The 20,554-nt window shown below is 42.3% G+C and overlaps 1 long non-coding RNA gene and 1 pseudogene across 2 annotated transcripts; both read left to right on the top strand.

Moving 5' to 3' along the window:
• The first annotated feature begins 227 nt into the window (after positions 1 to 227).
• LOC149285045 (uncharacterized) lies at positions 228 to 11,736 on the top strand. Its single transcript, XR_016277799.1, has 3 exons — positions 228 to 408; positions 4,486 to 4,533; positions 9,640 to 11,736. It is a non-coding gene; the product is annotated as an uncharacterized LOC149285045 (long non-coding RNA).
• Positions 11,737 to 13,530: 1,794 nt separating this feature from the next.
• LOC149285046 (uncharacterized) lies at positions 13,531 to 19,081 on the top strand (annotated as a pseudogene). The gene is made up of 3 exons (XR_016277798.1): positions 13,531 to 13,758; positions 14,577 to 14,697; positions 16,768 to 19,081. The product of XR_016277798.1 is annotated as an uncharacterized LOC149285046 (transcript).
• The last annotated feature ends 1,473 nt before the right edge of the window (positions 19,082 to 20,554 follow it).

Genomic DNA, 20,554 nt, shown 5'->3' on the forward strand with positions numbered 1-20,554 from the left:
CTCTCCCGGTTGCAGACGGGCGCCCTTCACCCTCCAATGGGCATGAAGCCCGCCTCTTTTTCCTTTTCCCTGGGGCGAACTCCATTTCCCATGATGCATTGGGCCAAAGCGCTTGTCTCTCTCTCTCTCTCTCTCTCTCTCTCTCTCTATCTCTCTCTCTCTCTCTCTGTGTGTGTGTGCTGGAGCCTGCCGGGAGTTGTAGTTCCCTTTGACTCCATCAGTCGCTTCCTAGAGCGAGAAGCAGTCACTGCCAGGACTACATTTCCTAGAAGGCCTTTCTCCCAGGGGCTTCCTCCCACCTTCTTTCTTTCCTCTCTCTTCCTGAGATCATGGGACGCAGCTGCTTCTCATCCGCTTGTTCTCTTCTGGGGCAGATGCCTGCGAAAAGGGTCACGCTGGAGGCGGAGGGTAAGGGCCCCAGTCTTTGAGAGGGGCTTTCTCTGGGGCAGAAGGACATGGGGGCCCTGAGAGAAATGGGGAGCACTTGGGAGCCCTGCAGAGGGAGCAGGATGCCAGGACTACAGCCCCCATCATCCCCAGCAGCAGGGAGGGGGATGGCTTGGAGGAGCCCTACTACCCCAGGCATGGTTTGGGGAGACCACTCTTCTCAAGGAATGTATGTGTGTATATATACCCCCTCTCTCTCTCTCTCTCTCTCTCTATATATATATATATATATATGTAAGCACTTTAGGAGCATATAGGAATTGTGTGTGTATATATATATATATATATATATAAAAGAAATAAATATATTTGTGCTCTTTCTGTATATATATATATATATATATGTTTTCAATATTTATATATGTGTATGTATGTATGTATGTATATATATGTATATGAATGAAAATGAATGAATGAAAATTTATTTATATACCGCTATTCCTTCCTACATAGATGATAGCGGTTTACAACATAAAATAAAACAATAACAACGTATATCCCCAACAGTGCAAACAAACTACCCATACCAATTAAAAAATTATACAAGAGAATCTAAAAAACCATTATATTACAGTCAATTAAAACCAAATAATTAAAAGCCGTACAACAAAATAGCTGGATCGAATAATGTGCATCAAGGGAGCAGGAGAGAAAAATATTAAGGCACATGGGGGAAAGCTTGACAGAAAAGATGGGTCTTCAGATTTCTCCTAAATAGATCTAAAGAGGTGACTGAGCGGAGTTCGTCTGGCAGAGAGTTCCAAATCTGTGGGGCCGCGATAGAAAATGCCCTCTGAGAAGATGAAGAATACCTTGACTTTGGAACTCTTAGGCCTGTTACAGACTGCCAAAATAAAGCTGCTTCGGGTCCCTTTGGAGGTATGCTGTTTAAATGATGCATGCATCCTAAGAATCCGGAAGCTGCACCAAAGCTGCACTCCAGTGCTTAGGAATGGAGTGTGGCTTTGGCGTGACCTCCGGACTCTTAGGACCCATGCATCATTTAAATAGCATACCTCCAAAGAGACCCGAAGCAGCTTTATTTTGGCAGTCTGTAACAGGCCTTAGCAAATGTTTCTCGCCCGATCTGAGAGTGTGGGGCGGACTGTATGGGGAGAGTCGGTCCTCCAAGTACCCTGGGCCCTAGCCATTTAGGGCTTTATGTAAGCAATCTAGGAGTATATGAGGAAAATATATACACATAGACACCAGGAATACATATATATGTTCTCTCTCTCTGTCTATACATACACACACACACCGGGAATATATATATGTGTTCTCTCTCTCTCTCTCTCTCTCTCTCTATATATATATATATATATATGTAAGCACTCTAGGAGCATATAGGAATGTGTGTGTGTGTATACACCAGAAATAAATATATTTCTGCTCTTTCTGTTTATATATATTGCTTTCTATATGTGTATATATGTATGTATGTATATGTAAGCAATCTAGGAGTATATGAGGAAAATATATACACATACATACACACCAGAAATACATATATATTTTTTCTCTCTCTCTCTGTACACACACACACACACACACACACACTAGTAGCATATAGAAATATGTGTGTGTCTATATACACACACCAGGAATATATATATGTTCTTTCTCTCTCTCTATATATATATGTGTGTGTGTGTGTGTGTGTGTGTGTATACTTGTCCCTCGATATTCACTAGGGTTAGAGGCACAAGACCCCCATGAATATGGGAAAACCGCAAATAACAAAAACACCATGTTTCTACCTGAGATGGTACCTCTCTAGGAATCTCTAGGTCCTGCAGCTCAACTCTGTGGTTGTCATCCAACAGACATTGACCATAGAGTTGCGCTGGAGGAGCTACAAAGGCCTAGTAGAGTATTCTCTCTAGGAATCTCTAGGTCCTTCAGCTCAACTCTGTGGTCATCGTCCGACAGACATTGACTGTAGAGTTGCGTTGGAGGAGCTACAAAGGCCTAGTAGAGTATTCTCTCTAGGAATCTCTAGGTCCTCCAGCTCAACTCTATGGTCATCGTCCGACAGACATTGACTATAGAGTTGCACTGGAGGAGCTACAAAGGCCTAGTAGAGTATTGTCTCTAGGAACCTATGGGTCCTCCACCTCAACTCTGTGGTCATCGTCCGACAGACATTGACTATAGAGTTGCGCTGGAGGAGCTACAAAGGCCTAGTAGAGTCTTCTCTCCAGGAATCTCTAGGTCTTTCAGTGCAACTTTTAGTTAAAGTTGACCATAGAGTTGCACTGGAGCAGGGCCTAGAGATTCCTAGAGAGAACATATTAATCAAATTGAGAATAATCAAATCTTCAAAAGTCAAGGCCGCAAATATGGAGGGGTGTGTGTGTGTGTGTGTATAATCTCTCTCTTCCCTGTATCTCTCTCTCCTTCTCTCTCTCTCTCTCTCTCTCTCTCTCTCTCTCTGAATATATAGGAATCATAGAATCGTAGAGTTGGAAGAGACCCCAAGGACCATCCAATCCAACCCCATTCTGCCATGCAGGAAATCCCAATCAAAGCATCCCCAATGACAGATGGCCATCCAGCTTGTGCTTAAAGACCTCCATAGAAGGAGACTCCACTACACTCCGAGACTCCACTATGATCCTGCAATGCAGGGGGTTGGATTGGATGGCCCTTATGGTCTCTTCCAACTCTATGATTCTATTATACACACACACACCACACTGTATATGCACACATACACACAGGATGACCAGACTGCCTCCTATTCCACCTAAACATCCTTTCCACAGCCTCCTGTTTCACCTCAACGTTAGCAAGAACTTCCTGACAGTAAGAGCTGTTTGACATTGAGACACGCTCCCTTGGAAAGTGGTGGAGTCTCTTTTGGAGGTCTTTAAACAGAGGCTGGATGGCCATCTGTAAGGAGTGCTTTGATTGTGTATTCCTGCATGGCAGAATGGGGTTGGACTGGATGGCCCTTGGGGTCTTTTCAAACTCTTCTATGATTCTAAGTCGAGGGTAAACTTAGGGGTATGTGACAAAGGATGTAAAGGATGAAGGAAAGGAAAATGATGCCAAATCACACCACTGTTTGCCCACCCAGCCATTCCAAAAGGCCAGAAGCAATGACACAATGGAGAGAGTAGGCGCTTCTTTTAGGTTCTCCCTGGATGGACTAAGATTTCGCTTTTTGCCACTCAACTGAGAGAAGGGAATGGTTCCTACTTACACTGACCCATAGATAAGACGATCCAGATTTTTGGGGTTGATTTTTTGACTAAAGTTTCTAGACTTATACGTGAGTGTATAAAGTAAATTGTTTTTGTTGTTGTGTGCCTTAAAGCCATTTCTGACTTGTGGCGACTCTTAATGCAAACCTGTTGTGGGGGGTTTTCTCGGCCAGCTTTGTTCAGGGTCCTGTATGGAGCTTAAAATGGAGTCCTTGGCTTTTCTTGTCCCCACATTATTCCCACACATTGTGAGGTAGATTGAAGGAGAATGGCCCAACGCCACCAAAGGTGGCATAAATGATCCCTGTCTTGCGACTTGGTAGACATGGCATCCATCCATGTCAAAAAATGTGACATTTTGCCCTGTCCAAAATGGGAAGTGTCTGGCTGTTTGCTTTAAGTTTGAAAAACACTCTTAGGACGCCTGAAGCATTTAAACAGCATGCCTCCAAGTGACCCGAAGTAGCTTTATTTTGGCCTGTCTCTTCGGGCCCTTATAGATCAGAAACCCAATGGGTGAAGCATGAGGGAGAAGCTAGACTCAGCATTAAGTTTTACCTCCCCACACTGCAGGACAATGTGCAAATCCCACAATACTTTTTAAAAAGTCAAACAAACATGAGCAGCACTTCCCACCATTTACTCGAGGCTCACTGATACAACATGGACCTTTTGGGGTACACAAATGTTGAAACCCGCTGGTCTAAAGACTTTAAACTTCACAAAGTGAAGGATTTGCCTTCTTTCTTTCTCTTATGCTTATATTATATCATAAAACACCATGCATGGTGTTAATATTAATTCTTTATCCACTTTGTCACTACTACAGATGAGAAACGGGAGCAGCAGCGACTCCATATTAAAAGAAACAAAAAAGGTAGGAACATACTGGGGGGAAACATACTACTCTGAAACCATCCAAGAATTGTTATCTTGAAGAACTTGGAAAAGTTAGGGTTTTTTAGATGACAAATTCCAGGATGCTGGCTGAGAAATTTTGGTATTGTCCAAAAAAGGTAACTTCCCAAGCTCTCTGTGTTGCACTTTTGCAGTCACCCTGTCCATGGCCCTTATCACACAAGCAAAATTTGAAGTTATCCCAGGGTCAATGTGAAGGCAATGCAGGGGCAATCGTGGGGTTTCAATCAGGAGCCATGGGCTACTGGGAAGCCATGGGAAGCGTTCTCAGGGAATTTGTGATTGTCATCTGGCTGTCTGATAATGTTTGATGTGAAGTGATCTGCTTTTATATTTGATGTTTTTAATTTGTCTTTTCTTTTCTACATGGTAATTTTATCTATTCCTCTATTTAATTGTTATTATCTTAAGAGTGTACGCCTTGGGCAGGCTTTTATATACTCCTTAATTTTACCGACTTTGTACAGCGCTCTAGAAATAAAGTTTAATAATGATAATAATAATAATAATAGCCATCTTAAACACAATCGGGGTTCATTTCAGGATCATTCTGGGGTTAGGTAAATCCTCTTTCCACCCGAATTTACCTACTCCTGGAATGACCCCCGATTGTGTTTAGGATGACTGCTGATTGCCTTTGGTGTAGTGTGATAAACTTGAAACCCAATGATTGCCCCTAGATTGCCTTCACACTACCCTCACATTGACCCTGGGATAACTTCAAATTTTGCTCGTTTGATAAGGGCCCTAGTAATGTATTGCTAGGCGTCCCGGTGGTCCCACAGCTCTCCATGTTGATACAGAGCACTGTGAGACCATCAGACCCATAGCAATACATTACTAGGAGAGTCTGACTGCAAGTTGGGACAGAGAGAGACAGTGCCCTGGGATGGCATGGACCCACTCTCACCATGTTGTACTGTGTGTCAGTGCTCCATACATACCGGCAGCTTCCAGCACAGAAATTGGCCTTATAACCTTTGAGCTGTTGGATCCACATCCATTTCAGATCTTTGCGGAAATCAATGTAGAGAGTGCGGAGGCAGCAGGCATGATCTGTACTCCTGAAAGAAGGTGGAGATGTGAGCAGGGAGTAAGGAGAAAAAAACATAAGTATAGAAGCAGCAAATTCACACCGTATTAACTAATGGGACTAACAGCTACAGGAGGAGGCACTGGCTAAACAAAAATAGCTGAGGTATATAAATGAGGCTGGTGTCCTGTACTTAGAGTAATAGAAACATAGCGTTGGAAGGAACCAATGACTTGGGAAAATGCCAAAGGCTTGGAACGGTTGTTGAAGAAAGCCAAAGCAGAAAGTGCAAAGGCAGGATTACAACTGAACATTAAATAAGAAAACAAAAATAAATACCTCTGTTGATTTACAGAACTTTAAAGTACTGTAGATGATAAAGTGACCATATTATGAGAAAACATCACTCACTAGAAAAGACAATAATGCTTGGTGAGATTGAGGGTAGTAGGAAAAGAGGAAAACTGAATACCAGATGGAGATAATCATGGATCAAGCTTGTTTTCTGCTGCTCCAGAGAGCAGGACGCGGAACAATGGATGCAAGCTACAGGAAAAGAGATTCCACCTCAACATTCGGAGGAACTTCCTGACAGTAAGAGATGTTTGACAGTGGAACACACTTCCTCAATGGAGATTTTGGTGGAGTCTCTCTCCTTGGAGGTCTTCAAACAGAGGCTGGATGGCCATCTGTCAGGGATGCTTTGATTGATAGTTCCTGCATGGCAGAATGGGGTTGGACTGGATCAGGGCCCTTGGGGTCTCTTCCAATTTCCTTGGATTTCCCCCCAGAAGCCATGTCCCTGGAAGGCAGAAGTCCTGACCCCAGAAGTCCCAATCCTAAAAGTACCACCCCTGGGACCCACTGACACCCTATGCAGAAATGCCACTGACTTTGGGCACTCGATCTCCCTCCCAGGCTCCACCGTTTCTTAGAAAGATGGAAACCTTCAACAGAGAGTCCTTAGGGGTCAAGCCAAGCTCTCCTCTGCTTTCCCAAGGCCTCCTTCTCCATCCACTGCTGGTCTTTGGAAGGGAGACATAGACTGCTCTTGGGAAAGTTACTTTTGGAGGGACAGGGACTCCCAAAACCTCCCAGTCTGGCTCTAATCTTAAGTATGTCAAATCTCTGCAGTGGACAGGTCCAAGTCTTACGGAAGGAATGGGCCCTCGCTCTGTATCTCCATTAGAAAAAGACTGATTCATCATAACTAGGGCTATGTTTCATGTTCTTTGGATGTGCAGCCAGGCAAACAGAAAGCTTCAAAGATTTCAAAGGTTTACTGGATGGAAACAGAAGTACAACTTGTCTTAAATTCATAAGGAAAGACAGCACCAAAGGGAGCTCTGATAGTCTTACAGAATAGAATATAGAGAGACTCTCCCTCCAAACAAAAAGGACAATGGAGCCTTGTTATACGCTGGGGTTTGGTTCCATGTTCCCCTGTGAATAACAAAATCCGTGGATGCTCAAGTCCCATTTAATATAGTGACATAGCAAAATGGTGTCCCTTATAAAAAAATGGAAAATCAAGCTTTGATATTTGAAATTTATACTTTTTTGAAAACATTTTCAAACCATGGATGCTTGAACTGTTACCCATGCTGCAATATAAATTTTGGAATCCATGATAACCTTTGGATGACCCCTGGCCAGACTCCAAGCCTGTCTGCCATTACTGGCAAAGCGAGAGGACATGTACACCTCCCCTAAGGGAGTTCCCATATTAGCATCTCAGTGGGTCCAGGGAAGTCGCATGAAGGGATTATCTCAAGACTGGGAAGAGTGAAAGGATTGCCTTCCCTGAAGCTATCAACCTCCTCCTCGAACCTATTGTCCGAGAGGCATAAGCCCTTTATACTATCTAAAGCAGACATCCAGGTGAAAAGAAAATCTTTAGAACACCTTTGTTTCGGCCAAGACAGCCTCTTTGCCTCAGGCCAGATATGGCCTATAAAAAGTCCCCACTTTGGCTGCTCAGCGCGCCATTTTCAAGGTCTACTTGCTCCACGTCAGTCAGACCTCTGTTCTGGTAGCCGGCATTTCTGCTCACTCCCAGGTTGCGGAGCAGACTTGTCTCACTGTCCAGCACCCCATTCGCTCCCCAGAGGGAATCTACATTCTGGTAAGCATCTCCATTAGTAACGCCTGAAATCTGTTCCCATTTTCCAACCCTAATTTTCCTGAGTGTGTGTGTGAGTGTATGCGCAACGTATGTGTTTTTCCCCTATTTCAATAAATTAGACATCTAGTTATTAATATCCATCTCAGCTTTATTTATTGGGATCCCCTGGTCTACTCCGTATACATATCGGGAGGGCGATTTCGGTGGGCTCTTGTAGCCAGCCCCTCTTGCAATATTTGAGCTAATAACAATAATAATAAAATTCCCCCTACGGACCCTTGGCTACAGAACTGTGTATAAAAAATCCTTGTATAAGAAAGGCCGACTGCATTTCACACTCCCCCTTTCCCCCTTTCTGTACATGCGGATAGCAAAACAAAGAATGAGGTATGAACGGCTGTGCAATTCAGAGGTCAAGGTTTGTATATGCTTTTTGATAAACTTTAGTATTTTCAAGGTGCAGCTTTATAAATGCTTTAATTTTAAAAATATATATAGTTATAATTGTAATGCTTCTGCATTGTTTTGGATTTGTACTGTTTTAAATGTGTTGCTAGCCACCCTGAGTCCCTATATTGGGAGAAAGGACAGATGCAAGTCAATAAAAAAAAAGTTGGAGATCCCTTGAAGATCCATGAGTTTCTTGCTTCCGATTGCCCCTCCACCAACAGAGAAAGAGACTGAATGAGTCTGTCAAGAATAGCTATGGGCCAGTTTTGGCACCTGGGGTGTATCTCCATTGCCCAGACATAGCACTTTGATGAAACCATGAAACTTCCCTTTCATGAAACCATGAAAGGGAAACTAGTTTTAGAGTCAGCAAATGTGTGTGTCAGTTAAGGGCTGGAAAGGAGAGATTCTGCAAATGGAAATAGAAAATAAATCTGAAATTTTCTTACTGGGAATGATAAATGACAAACTAGAAAAAGAACATGGAAGGACCTTATTTGATATGTTTGCTGCAGCAAGAAACATGTATGCTAAATACTGGAAATAAGAGAAAATTCAGGAGTTATCAGATTGGTACAATAAACTATATGAGTATATAGAGAATGACAAATTGACACAATTATTACGGAACAGATCAGATGAAAACTTTGAGAGAGACTAGTGAAAAATAGCAACTTACTTGAGATCCGTGTAATTATGAATATCTGAATCTATAAAATTATGTTGAGATAGATAAGGTATACAAAGAAAGACATGCAAAATAAATTGAATAACAAGAAATCTCAATGTCATGTAATTTAGGGGGTTAGATAGACTGAGATAACTTAATATGATAGACTGCGATATAGATTTCGACTTCAGATACATACGTACATATATATGATCAAGGATAAGAACATAGAAATACAGATTAATATGTATGTATATAAAGCAATAAAGGAAAAATAGATATAAAATAAAGTATTTAAGAAAATATAGAAATCATCATTTTAACATGTATATATGCAAAACAATTAAGAATTTTTTTTATAAATAAGGTTTATATAAAAGTCAGTACAGTCGGCCCTTCTTGTACACGGATTTTTTTATACACGGATTCAAGCATAAACGGTTTGAATATGTAAAAAAAACGTATAAATTTCAAATATCAAACCTTGATTTTCCATTTTTATAAGGGACACCACTTTGCTATGTCATTATATTTAATGGGACTTGAGCATACACAGATTTTGTTATACACGGGGGCTCTTGGAACCAAACCCCAGCGTATAACAAGGGTCCACTGTATACATAAATATAAGAACCAACAGAGTGGAAGTGATATATATATATATTGTATTTGTATCTTTTATTTGTATGTTTGTTGTCTGATGAGTTTTATATTTATAGTTTCCGATTTTTAATTAATTTTTTAAAATAAAATACTGATGTTTCATAATTAATGCTGTCTTTCACAGAGTCAAGATATGCAATGAAGAATGAGAATGCTTCAATTAATGCAAATGTTTATTGAATGTCACTTGAAGAGCAAGATACTTTCAAACCCAAAATTTTGTAGCAGAAGTAGCATGAAGATTGCAATAGACCTTTACAAAATACAACAAAATAAATGAAGGCTGCTTCTCCAAAAAAGTATTTTCATCCACCAACATTTATACACTTTGTCTCTAATGTGAATTTTTGGATGCCTCTAAAAGTGTAAATTCTGAGAAAAACATTTTCCACAGTCTGTCATTTCTATAGCTTCTCTTCTGTATGAATGCGATGGTGGTGTGTAAGATTGGTACCTGAAGCAAAACCCTTGCCACACTCCTGGCATTTGTATGGTTTCTCTCCTGTGTGGACTCTTTGATGTACAATAAGGTCTGACCTCTGAGGAAAACATTTTCCAGACTGCTGGCATGTGTAAGGTCTCTCTCCAGTCTCCATTTCCTCATGAATCTCAGGCTCTTCTATATAAAAAAGGGGGCAGACAAGACTCATCTCCGCATTAAGAGAGGAGAGGCCTCTGGAATCTACAATGGAGCTATGCAAACTAAACAAAGGAAAATGAGCATGAGAGATAAAGGAGTTTTGGTGTCCCTGTCCCTCTCTTCATAGATATTACTCATAATTGCTAAATGGAATCCCTTCAAATGTCTGAAAAACAGGGACTTGAGCTGGTTCACACCAGTTTACTTAAACCAGTTAACGTTTTCCAGGTTCATGGCTACCTCACAATACTCTTCTGGCTCTATTATCGACACCTTCTGCCTCTCTTATGGACACCTGTTCTGGCTCCATTCTGGACTTTCCCAGAGTTCCCTTCCTGTCCAAACATATATATTGCTTGTTCCTTCCCTCTCCTCCATGTTTCCACATGCCTGTTCTCCTTCCATTTCTCCCTCCTCTCTCCATCTTTCCCAGCTGCTCTCAGGTCCATCTGCACTGCTTCAGCATTTCACCTTCAGCATCTCTTCCCTGCCATTCTATATTTCACATTCTCTCTTACACACAGATAGAGAGAAAAAGAGAATGGTGCAGGAAAGAGACACTTTCAGTCCCATCTGGTGAGAAGGGTAGGATAATAAATATATGCAATTAATCCATTGGAATGGCTTAGGAAGGGTCTGGGAAGTGGAGTCCAGTTTTGGTGAGGATAGGGCTGCAGAGAGGAGCCTTCAGACATCTCCAAGACAGGACTGGGCAGCTATTCGGGATTGGGCAGCCAGATTGGGCCCACAGGGATCTCAGAGGTAGCCCCATTGGACCACCTGGGGAGAAAAGAAATCATGTTTACCTCCTCAATATCCCCCAGCATCCTATTGCCATTGTTTGGCTCAATTTGAGCCATTGTAGGGCCAAGAGAGGATATTGGAAGCCTCTCCAGAACATAGAAACACTGAAACATAGATCAAAAAGACCTAAAAACTTGCTAAGAGATGTACCAAAGAGCATTGGGACCCAAAACATATTAAGTGCCATGGTTCTTTCCTACGATAGATTTGCAGTTTAGCAAAGGGCATTTATAATCATCAGATGGAGAGCTCTAGTGGCTCCATAAAGTAAAGTACAAATCCCAAGATTCCAAGGATGTTACTTTGACCATTAAAGTGGAACCATAGTGCCATGTATGTAGCATGCAAGACCCCCCTGCTCTGAAGGAAGAGCAATGGATACAAGTTCCTTGCCCAGAGAGGATAGGTTTTCATAGGTTTCCATCATCACTTCGTTATATAAAAATGACTGCTTCGGACTCAAGAGTGACCATTCCTCCTCACTCCTTCCACTCTTCCCCTCCATCTCTCTCTCTCTCCTCTGAAGGCCTCAAACCGACAAGTGCCAAGAACTGAGGCATAGGCAGCCATTTTATGTTCCGGTGGCCATTTTGTGCTGCTTGTGACTGTGGGGAATAATATTTGCGAGGCGTTTCTGAGCGTCCAGACTAGGAGCGGTTTGGACGCAGTTTAGAAGCGGTTTAATCGTCGTTAGGCACAAACCCTTGAAGTGTTTGTGTAATGACTGGGCTCCAGTCAATGGAGGTCTTCTTCAGGCAGTAAAGGGAGGTTTATGCAAATGCAGAATGACTTCACTGCTACGGAAGGCTCTCTTGACCAATCAGAGAGCAAGATGAAGGTCCTTCTGGAAGCTTCCGTGAGAAGGAGATATAAGGCCTGAGAGACCAAGAGACAGTTGGGGGAATTGTGTCGGTTGGAGATCGAGAGAGAGAGAGTTGATCTTGGAAGTTAGTCTCAGAATTGGATGTTTAGGTTTATTTATTATTATAATAGCTTGTAGGAATTGAATATTATATACTTACAAATATTGTACCTGCAAGACTCTTAATATCTTGTAGGACTTATATTTTAGTTATATTTTGTTATTTATAATTAATACCTCCTTGGAGTATCTACTACTCAACGCTCCTTTTACACGTGTTTTGGCTCGGTTGATGCTTGGGAAGATCAGTAAAGAAGGAGAAATAAGGTTCCTTAACCGGTCCCAGTGTAGGTTAAGGGAAACCCTTTTATAATTCACTGGATGGAGGCAGCGTGATTTAAGGAAGTTAAGGGTCTGCTGGGCTAAGAGCCATAATGTCTAAATGTCTAATTAACAATTTGTAAGCCATTCTGATAGCCTTTTGGCTGAAGAGAGGGCTATATTATTATTATTATTATTATTATTATTATTATCATTATTATTATTATTACAGGGCCGCAGTTTGGCTGCTTGGACCACCGGAGATCATCACAGTGAGTCAGTTGGAAAAACCCATCTCACTCCAGAAAATAAAGGTACTTGAGGAGTTTGCACTCTACGTCTTTCTGTAATAATAGCTACAAAACTGATAATAGCATTTGGGACATTTAGTCTTTTAATAAAATATGGCAGATTTAAATGTTGCTTTTAAACCTCTTTCCATCTGCCAGCTTTGTGCTGGTTTTGGGGGAAATGAGAAAGTGTTGGGAGGGAGGGACTGCCAACAGAATTAGGAGATGCATTGCAGGCTATGGACAGTTTGTGCCCAAGTAAGGCCCAAAAGACACGGCAGCAATAGTCCAGTTTGAGAGCACTTTAACTGCCCTGGCCCAGTGCTAGGGAATCCTGGGAACTGGAGTTTATTTGGGCACCAGAGCTCTCTGACAGAGAAGGCTCAATGTCTCAGAAAACTATATTTCCCAGAATTCCCTAGCACTTAGCCAGGGCAGTTAAAGCGGTTTCAATTTGGATTATTGCTGCAGTGTGTTTTGGACTTAGGTGACCCTTGGCAAGTCACACTCTCTCAGCCTCAGAGGATGGCAATGGAAACCCCTCTCTGAAGAAACCTGCCAAGGAAACCCCATGATAAGGTTGCCTTTGGGTCGCCATTAGTTGGAAACAACTTGGAGCCACACAACGGCAACAAGAGCAGTAACACCACTAACAAGGCTTAATCACATCTCACAAGCCAGCTAGGGAGAAAGAAAGAAAGAAAGAAAAAGAAAGAAAGAAAGAAGATGTGGGAGTTGTAGTCCTCGGTTCAGAGGGATTGGAGGGGCCTTACTGCAGGGCAGGACCCCTCCTCTTTCTGGCCATGTGGATGCTGGGAGATGCAGTCCAGGAAATACACTGCAAATCCCATTGGCAAGATAAAAGGCTACTACTGCCTTTCAGATCCAGTTTGCCCCAAATCCTTTATGAGGCCAGAAACCCCTTTGTTAGGAAGCGACCCCCAAATATCTCAGGAGGCTCTATATCTCCCAAGGCCCCCTTCCTCCAGGACCCCCTTCCACTCTTCCGAGGTCACTAAAATGAGTACGCAGACTGTTGGGGGCAAATTAGCTTACTTGCTAATTAGCTTACTTGCTGTTCACTGCTATGACCTTTGGAATAGCGGTATATAAATAAAACAAATTATTAATTAAGTCTAACCCTGGTCTCGTTTGTCAGGAACTTCATCTCGACCCTCTTGTACACACTTTTGGAGTATCTTTTGCTGAAGTGACCCAAGTGCAGGACCACCAGTACCCCCTGCCCACCTGATGGCCGACACAGAGGCCAAGTGGAGGGAGTTGGGCTCCAAGGGAAAGAAGAAGCAGAGGTACAACAACTCTTTGGTAAGTTACCATCCTGACTTAGTTTCATCTGTGTCACTGCTGGGCCTGCTCATGAAAGCAAGCGGAGAATATACTGTCTCAATTTGGCAGAGTGAGTCCTGGTTAATGCTCTGTCACCTCATTTTTTTAGGGGCTTTGAAAATGTCCTAATTTTCTCTCCTCTCTGCCACTTTCCCCCTTGTCCTCAGGTCAGTTGGTTGCTGCAAAATGTGTTCCAAGTTCAAAAGACATGTGCAGCCCATCAACTCAAAAGAGGGGAGAGGGGAGAATAGGAGGGGGCAGGGTCTTGTACCCTTCCTCACTTCTGCGATCTTCATCATTTACAACTTTGGCCATCTTGACCCCCTTCTGGTGTTGCTTGTCCACATGTGTCTTGCTTTCCAAATCTGTGAAATGCTGGGGGATTTGGAATAATATCTCTGTATCTTAATTGAGGGTGAGCCCAGTGGCCCTCAATCCCAGAGTACTCCCCAGAACTGTTTTTAAAAATGAAATTTGCCTCTGAGATTAGGTGAGATATGGCTAAGTGCATTATAATTCATTGGTGACAATACACGTTGGAATAGTCAGTATCCTAATCTATCATCAATATCCCAGAAATGGTCTAAATTATATTTTTTTATTATATTGTATATTATATTGAAAGGATTTGAGACAAACTGGGTCTCAAAGACAGTAACTTTTTGCTTGCTTGCAGAATTTAAAGTTTATTTCCTGGACTGAATTCTGAAGTGTTGAAATAATATTTATGATGCACCGTGTGCTTTCCTCCCCTTTTGTTTAGTCACTCTCTGGATGAGGGCTATTTTCTATTTCAGGTGACCTTTGCGGACGTGGCGGTATATTTCACTGAAGAGGAATGGAAACTGTTGACGAAGAAGCTGAAACTTATGTACAGTTTCGTGATGATGGAGAATTATGAGAATGTGGCCTCTGTGGGTAAGGAACCTGAATCCATCGCCCTTCCTGTGAAGACTGAGGGCCCTTTCATAATTCACTGTCAGAGCGCTTTGTTTCCACTTTAGAATTATTGAATCAAACCAACTTCCTGATAGTAAGGGCTGTTTGACAGTGAAACACACTCCTTCCTTGGAGTGTAGAGGAGTCTCCCTCCTTGGAGGTCTTTAACAGAGGCTAGATGGCCATCTTTTGGTGATGCTTTGATTGAGAGTTCCTGCATGGCAGGAGGTTGGACTGGATGACCCTTGTGGTCCCTTCCAACTGTACTATTCTATGATTCTATGAGTAATATCCATGAAGGGAAGAAAGCAGAAACAAAACTTGCTGTTTTGCTAATGTTTCTTTTCTACCTGAGTTTGCTTAGCTCCATGGTTGATTCAAGAGGTCCTTTGTTACCCAAAATGCTGGAGTCTGGGGAGGACATCCGCAAGCGCTATGCTTTTAGGGGGATTTGGTACTTAGCTCAATAGAACAAAATAGTTTCACTGGGGCAATGGTGACCTCTGGACTCAGCCAAGCTATAGCAGGTCCTGAATAATAATAATAAAAAAAAACTTCAGAGGCATTTGAAATAGGTTTTTGTGTTTTATTTAGGGGGAAAGCAAAACACACAGACACATACATATAAGTGTTCACGCACACATGCAAGAACTAGGTAACAGTGGCGGGAGTGGTGAATACATGTAAGGCTTTGTTAATGGTGATAAGTTACCTATCCAGATCTTTATGCTGAGGATTTGGAATGGGGAGAAGTCTGTAGTTCCCACAACAATTGGGGTTGGTGAGTGCATTGAGGTGCTTAGCCATGAAAACAGAGTGTCTGTCTGTAACTGGACTGACACCGAAGAACAGCAAGTTGGACCTGACATTTATACTGAAATTGGTGATGGGGACAAAAACTGAGGGTTTGGAAAGGTTTATATCACTTTAGAATATTTCCTGTGTGGAGAAAGAATGGTGTGAAACTGAATTGAATGCAATGGGTGTTTGATGCAAATACCTCAGACAAAAGGGATTAGCACACTGCCTCTCAGGTCCTGAATAATATCATAGCAGAGTCCGGAAGCCAACCTCCAAATATATGTATTAGCAATACACTGACCACTTTCCACACTTAAAAATAAGTCACAGACACAGTAGATTTCATTCAGTTCTTTATCTTGAGTTGCAAAATAATACAAATCAATGAATGAATAATTTATTACGGGACATGGCCAGCTTAAACAACAACAACAAAATAAATACAAGTATTACAAAGCATCACAAGAAGTAAATTGCCTTCTAGCAATAAGGGTAAACATCAGTTCATAAAATGAAATCCTAAACCTGGCAGGTAAAAATTGTCCCAAATAACTCTGAGAAATATAAACTTAAAACAGTAGCCTGACACTATGTCATAATTATTTCAAGATATTTCATGGTTGTTTCTGCATCAGTTTCAAAAAAATTATGCGACAAATAATTGCAGCTGCACAATATTTGGCAACTTTAACAGTTACTTGCTCCTAATAATACAATTATTTGCAAGCTCTCCTCTCTGACCTCCATGAACTTGACTATCTCTTCTATACACACAACTCTAGTGCAATCCAGACTAATCCACATGTGAGCTGTATACTGTATTGGTTGTGAGTCATCTCCTCGTGCCAAACAGCATGAAGCATTCTCTGCATTTACCTTCCATCATGCCTTGGGCTCTGACTCAGCACTCTATGGCAGTCTCACAGGATATGATGCCACCTGTCAATCAAAGTATTTCTACACATGTTTAATAGAATATTTTTTCAACCGTTCTTAGTCTGACTATCTGCTTCCAGTGATTCCCTTAAGGCAGTTCCCCTCCAATCTCTTCTTTGCTAGCTCCTATGAGTAAGGATACAATCGTTTCATGGATTTGGGATATCTGCAACAGGATCAGGCTCGGGTCACTCATACCAACTTTACTAATTTAATGTCAAATAGGGAAGGGTAAATGGGGGGTTAATCTGGGGGAAACACCCTCCTCTCTTAACTCTGATTTTTAGTCTTATCTGTTATTGTTCTTTACAGAAGAACATCTGAGTCATGAGAGAGTCCACACCAGAGGGAAGCCACACAAATGCCAGCATTGTGGGAAACGTTTTTCTAAGAAGTCAATCCGAGTGAGACATCAGAGAATCCACACTGGAGAGAAGTCATACAAATGCCAGCATTGTGGGAAATGTTTTTCTTGGAAGTCATACCTAGTGAAACATCAGAGAGTCCATACAGGAGTGAAGCCATACAAATGCCAGCATTGTGGGAACTGTTTTTCTCAGCAGTCACACCTAGTGAAACATCAGAGAGTCCACATGGGAGAGAAGCCATACAAATGCCAGCATTGTGGGAACTGTTTTTCTCAGAAGGCACACCTAGTGAAACATCAGAGAGTCCACATGGGAGAGAAGCCATACAAATGCCAGCATTGTGGGAAATGTTTTTCTTGGAAGTCAGACCTCGTGAAACATCAGAGAGTCCACACAGGAGAGAAGCCACACAAATGCTAGCATTGTGGGAAATGTTTTTCTTGGAAGTCAGACCTCGTGAAACATCAGAGAGTCCACACAGGAGAGAAGCCACACAAATGCCAGCATTGTGGGAAACGTTTTTCTGAGAGGTCAAACCGAGTGAGACATCAGAGAGTCCACACAGGAGAGAAGCCACACAAATGCCAGCATTGTGGGAAATGTTTTTCTTGGAAGTCAGACCTCGTGAAACATCAGAGAGTCCACACAGGAGAGAAGCCATACAAATGCCAGCATTGTGGGAAATGTTTTTCTTTGAAGTCACATCTAGTGAGACATCAGAGAGGCCATATTGGAGAGAAGCCATACAAATGCCAGCATTGTGGGAAATGTTTTTCTTTCAAGTCAGACCTAGTGATACATCAGATAGTCCACACAGGAGAGTAGCCACACAAATGCCAGCATTGTGGGAAATGTTTTTCTTGGAAGTCACACCTTGTGGAACATCACAGAATCCACACAGGAGAGAAGCCATACAAATGCCAGCATTGTAGGAAATGTTTTCCTTTCAAGTCAGGCCTAATGAGACATCAGATAGTCCACACAGGAGAGAAGCCATACAAATGCCAGCATTGTGGGAAATGTTTTTCTCGGAAGTCAGTCTTAGTGACACATCAGAGAGTCCACACAGAAGAGAAGCCATACACATGCCAGCATTGTGGGAAATGTTTTTCTTTGAAGGGAGACTTAGTGAGACATCAGAGAGTCCACACTGGAGAGAAGCCATACAAATGCCAGCATTGTGGGAAATGTTTTTCTCGGCAGTCACACCTAGTGGCACACAAGAGAATCCACACAGGAGAGAAGCCACACAAATGCCAACATTGTGGGAAATGTTTTTCTCGGAAGTCATACCTAGTGAGACATGAAAGAGTCCACACAGGAGCGAAGCCATACAAATGCCAGCAGTGAACTACTGTAATATTATTTTTGTCAAGAAGAAATACAGAAAATGTATTTTTTTAAAAAAGAACTTTTCTGTTTTCCCCAATTCAAAGCAACTATGAAAACATATGTAAATTAGGATGAATTAATCTGCTTCTCTCTTAAAGAGTAGAAACAAGAACCAAGCAGAAATGGAGGTTGGTTTTTTGTTTGTCTAGCTCTATTTTTCTTTGCTCAAAGATTATAACAGATAGGAAACTAGAAGAAATGAAAATTTAAGAAGTTTAGGCGCCATCTAGGAAGTATACAAAGTTTAGACATATAGAAACTAACTTGGCTTTTTCCCTTTATTTATATATTCTTTGTATATTGTGTAAATATGTTTAACTGTGTAGTAATGTTTTGTCGTGTATGTCTTTTTAATTAATGTTCAATAATATATTTTAAAAGAAAATATATTTTCAATCCACCGGTGAAAAGGCCCTTGTGATTTTGTTTGTAAGGTTTGTCTGTCCATATGTTTGTGATTTGTCTGTCCATGTGTCTGTTTATGCTTTAAAGTTATATTTTGTTAAGTTTACGTTTTAATTGCTATTACTATAGATCATTGCTTTGGGTTATAAACTTGGCTGAGGATTATGGGTTGTGGTATAGGTTAGGTAGCTGGGGGGCTGGAATTTGTTGCAGCTGGTTAGAATAGTTATGGGAATGATAGCTTTTGCAATGTTTGGGATGTTGGCTGAAGAAAGTTGGAGGCCGGCATTAAGAGAAAGGGGACTAGTTTGTGGGAATGGCAAAGGGAGCCTTGTTACCTGTGGGGCATAGACTGTGGGAATTGGAGGTGGGGGTTAGGATTGTAAGAGGGTGATGTTTTAATTTTGGGGTTTTAATGTATTGTTTGGATTGGAGTGGGCAGTTCTGGCTTAAACACTGGATTTTTAAGTATTCTCAATAAATTTCTTTGCTGTTTCAACACACTGGACTCTTTGATGCAGAGAAGTTCTGAATTTGCACAAAACTGACCCTTTCTCTTTCCTGAGTCCTCTGTTACGAAGGATCGAATTAGGGGAATTTTAATTAGATCAAATATAGCTGAGAGGTGGTCCTAACAAAACCACGTGCCTGAATGGGGTCCCACCATTATATACCAGAGATCGACAGCAAGCCCCAAGAGAAAGGGACACTGATACCAACTAGGTCCAATTAAAAGCGTAACGTTTGTTACAGCACAGGGAAAACCACACAGCAAAAGGGGGACATACACACACAGAGACACACACACACACATTCAATACTGTAGCAGGGGATGGGTGAGTTAAGGAGATAGGTTTGAGAAAGAGAGGCACCACTAGGGAATACTACCTTAGAAGTATTCTCCGGGAAGTCTGATGAAGCTTGGATGGAGAGTGGATCACGGCCGCAGGAGAACGGCGGAAGAGGGCTGCGGGAGCTAAGATCAGAGTTCTGATCAGAGCAGCGGCAGCATGGTCCTTGCATTCCCTGCGCCTGCTCAGGAGGGGCCTTTGGTGGGAAATGTGCATGCACAGTCTCAGCCCCTGAACCTGCCGCCCTCACAGCCTGCTCTGAGGGAGGGAAGTGGGGAGAGCCCTCATTCCTTCAAAGATTTGACTGCAGGGTGTTCTGGAGGGGGGAGTTGGGGGGGTTGTAAGAAGGAAGGGAACCCTGATCTCCCCACCCCAAAGAAAGGCAGGGGCTCTGCCAGTCCTCCTCTTCTTCCTCTCCCTTCCCTGCCCCCTCCTTGGGGGATTCCTTGGGGCCCAGTTACTTGGGGGGTTATGAGAAAAGAGGGCAGGGGGTTTCTTTGGAGAGAGGCATGGCCTTGGGGCCCAGGTACTTCAATAGCATTGGAAACAACATTATTCAGGAGGGGTGGAGTTTTCTCTGGGGGGGGAATGGGGCTGTGTCTGGGGGAAGACCCAAATCTAGGCCAAAGCCAAGAGGAGGGAGATGGAGGGACCCCAAAGCCCCTTCTGGGGATACTGACACCCCTCTGCAATCTCGGAACTAGGCTTAAAGGCCCCCAGTTTCCGGATTAGGCACCCCCCACACACATTATTATTATTATTATTATTATTATTATTATTAACCTTTATTTATAAAGCGCTGTAAATTTACACAGTGCTGTACATACAGTCTTTTTAATTAGACAGTTCCCTGCCCTCAGGCTTACAATCTAAAAAGACACCACACAAAAGGAGAAGGGAGTAGTGATGGGGAAGGGGATGAGGTCCAGCAGTTCCTCCAAGGCCTGGACCAAAGCAGATGGACTGGAGGGAGGGCTTGGCTTCATAATGGATGGTTAATCTTCATCCAGGAGGGCAAGCGAGAATTATGCAATGCCTGGGAACGCTTCTCTGAAGAGGATGGTCTTTAACTCCGTTTTGAAG

The sequence above is a fragment of the Sceloporus occidentalis genome, unplaced genomic scaffold (assembly GCF_023333645.1).
Source record: "Sceloporus occidentalis isolate IW3139 unplaced genomic scaffold, rSceOcc1.0.p SCAF_86, whole genome shotgun sequence".
Classification (NCBI taxonomy): Eukaryota; Metazoa; Chordata; class Lepidosauria; order Squamata; family Phrynosomatidae; genus Sceloporus; species Sceloporus occidentalis.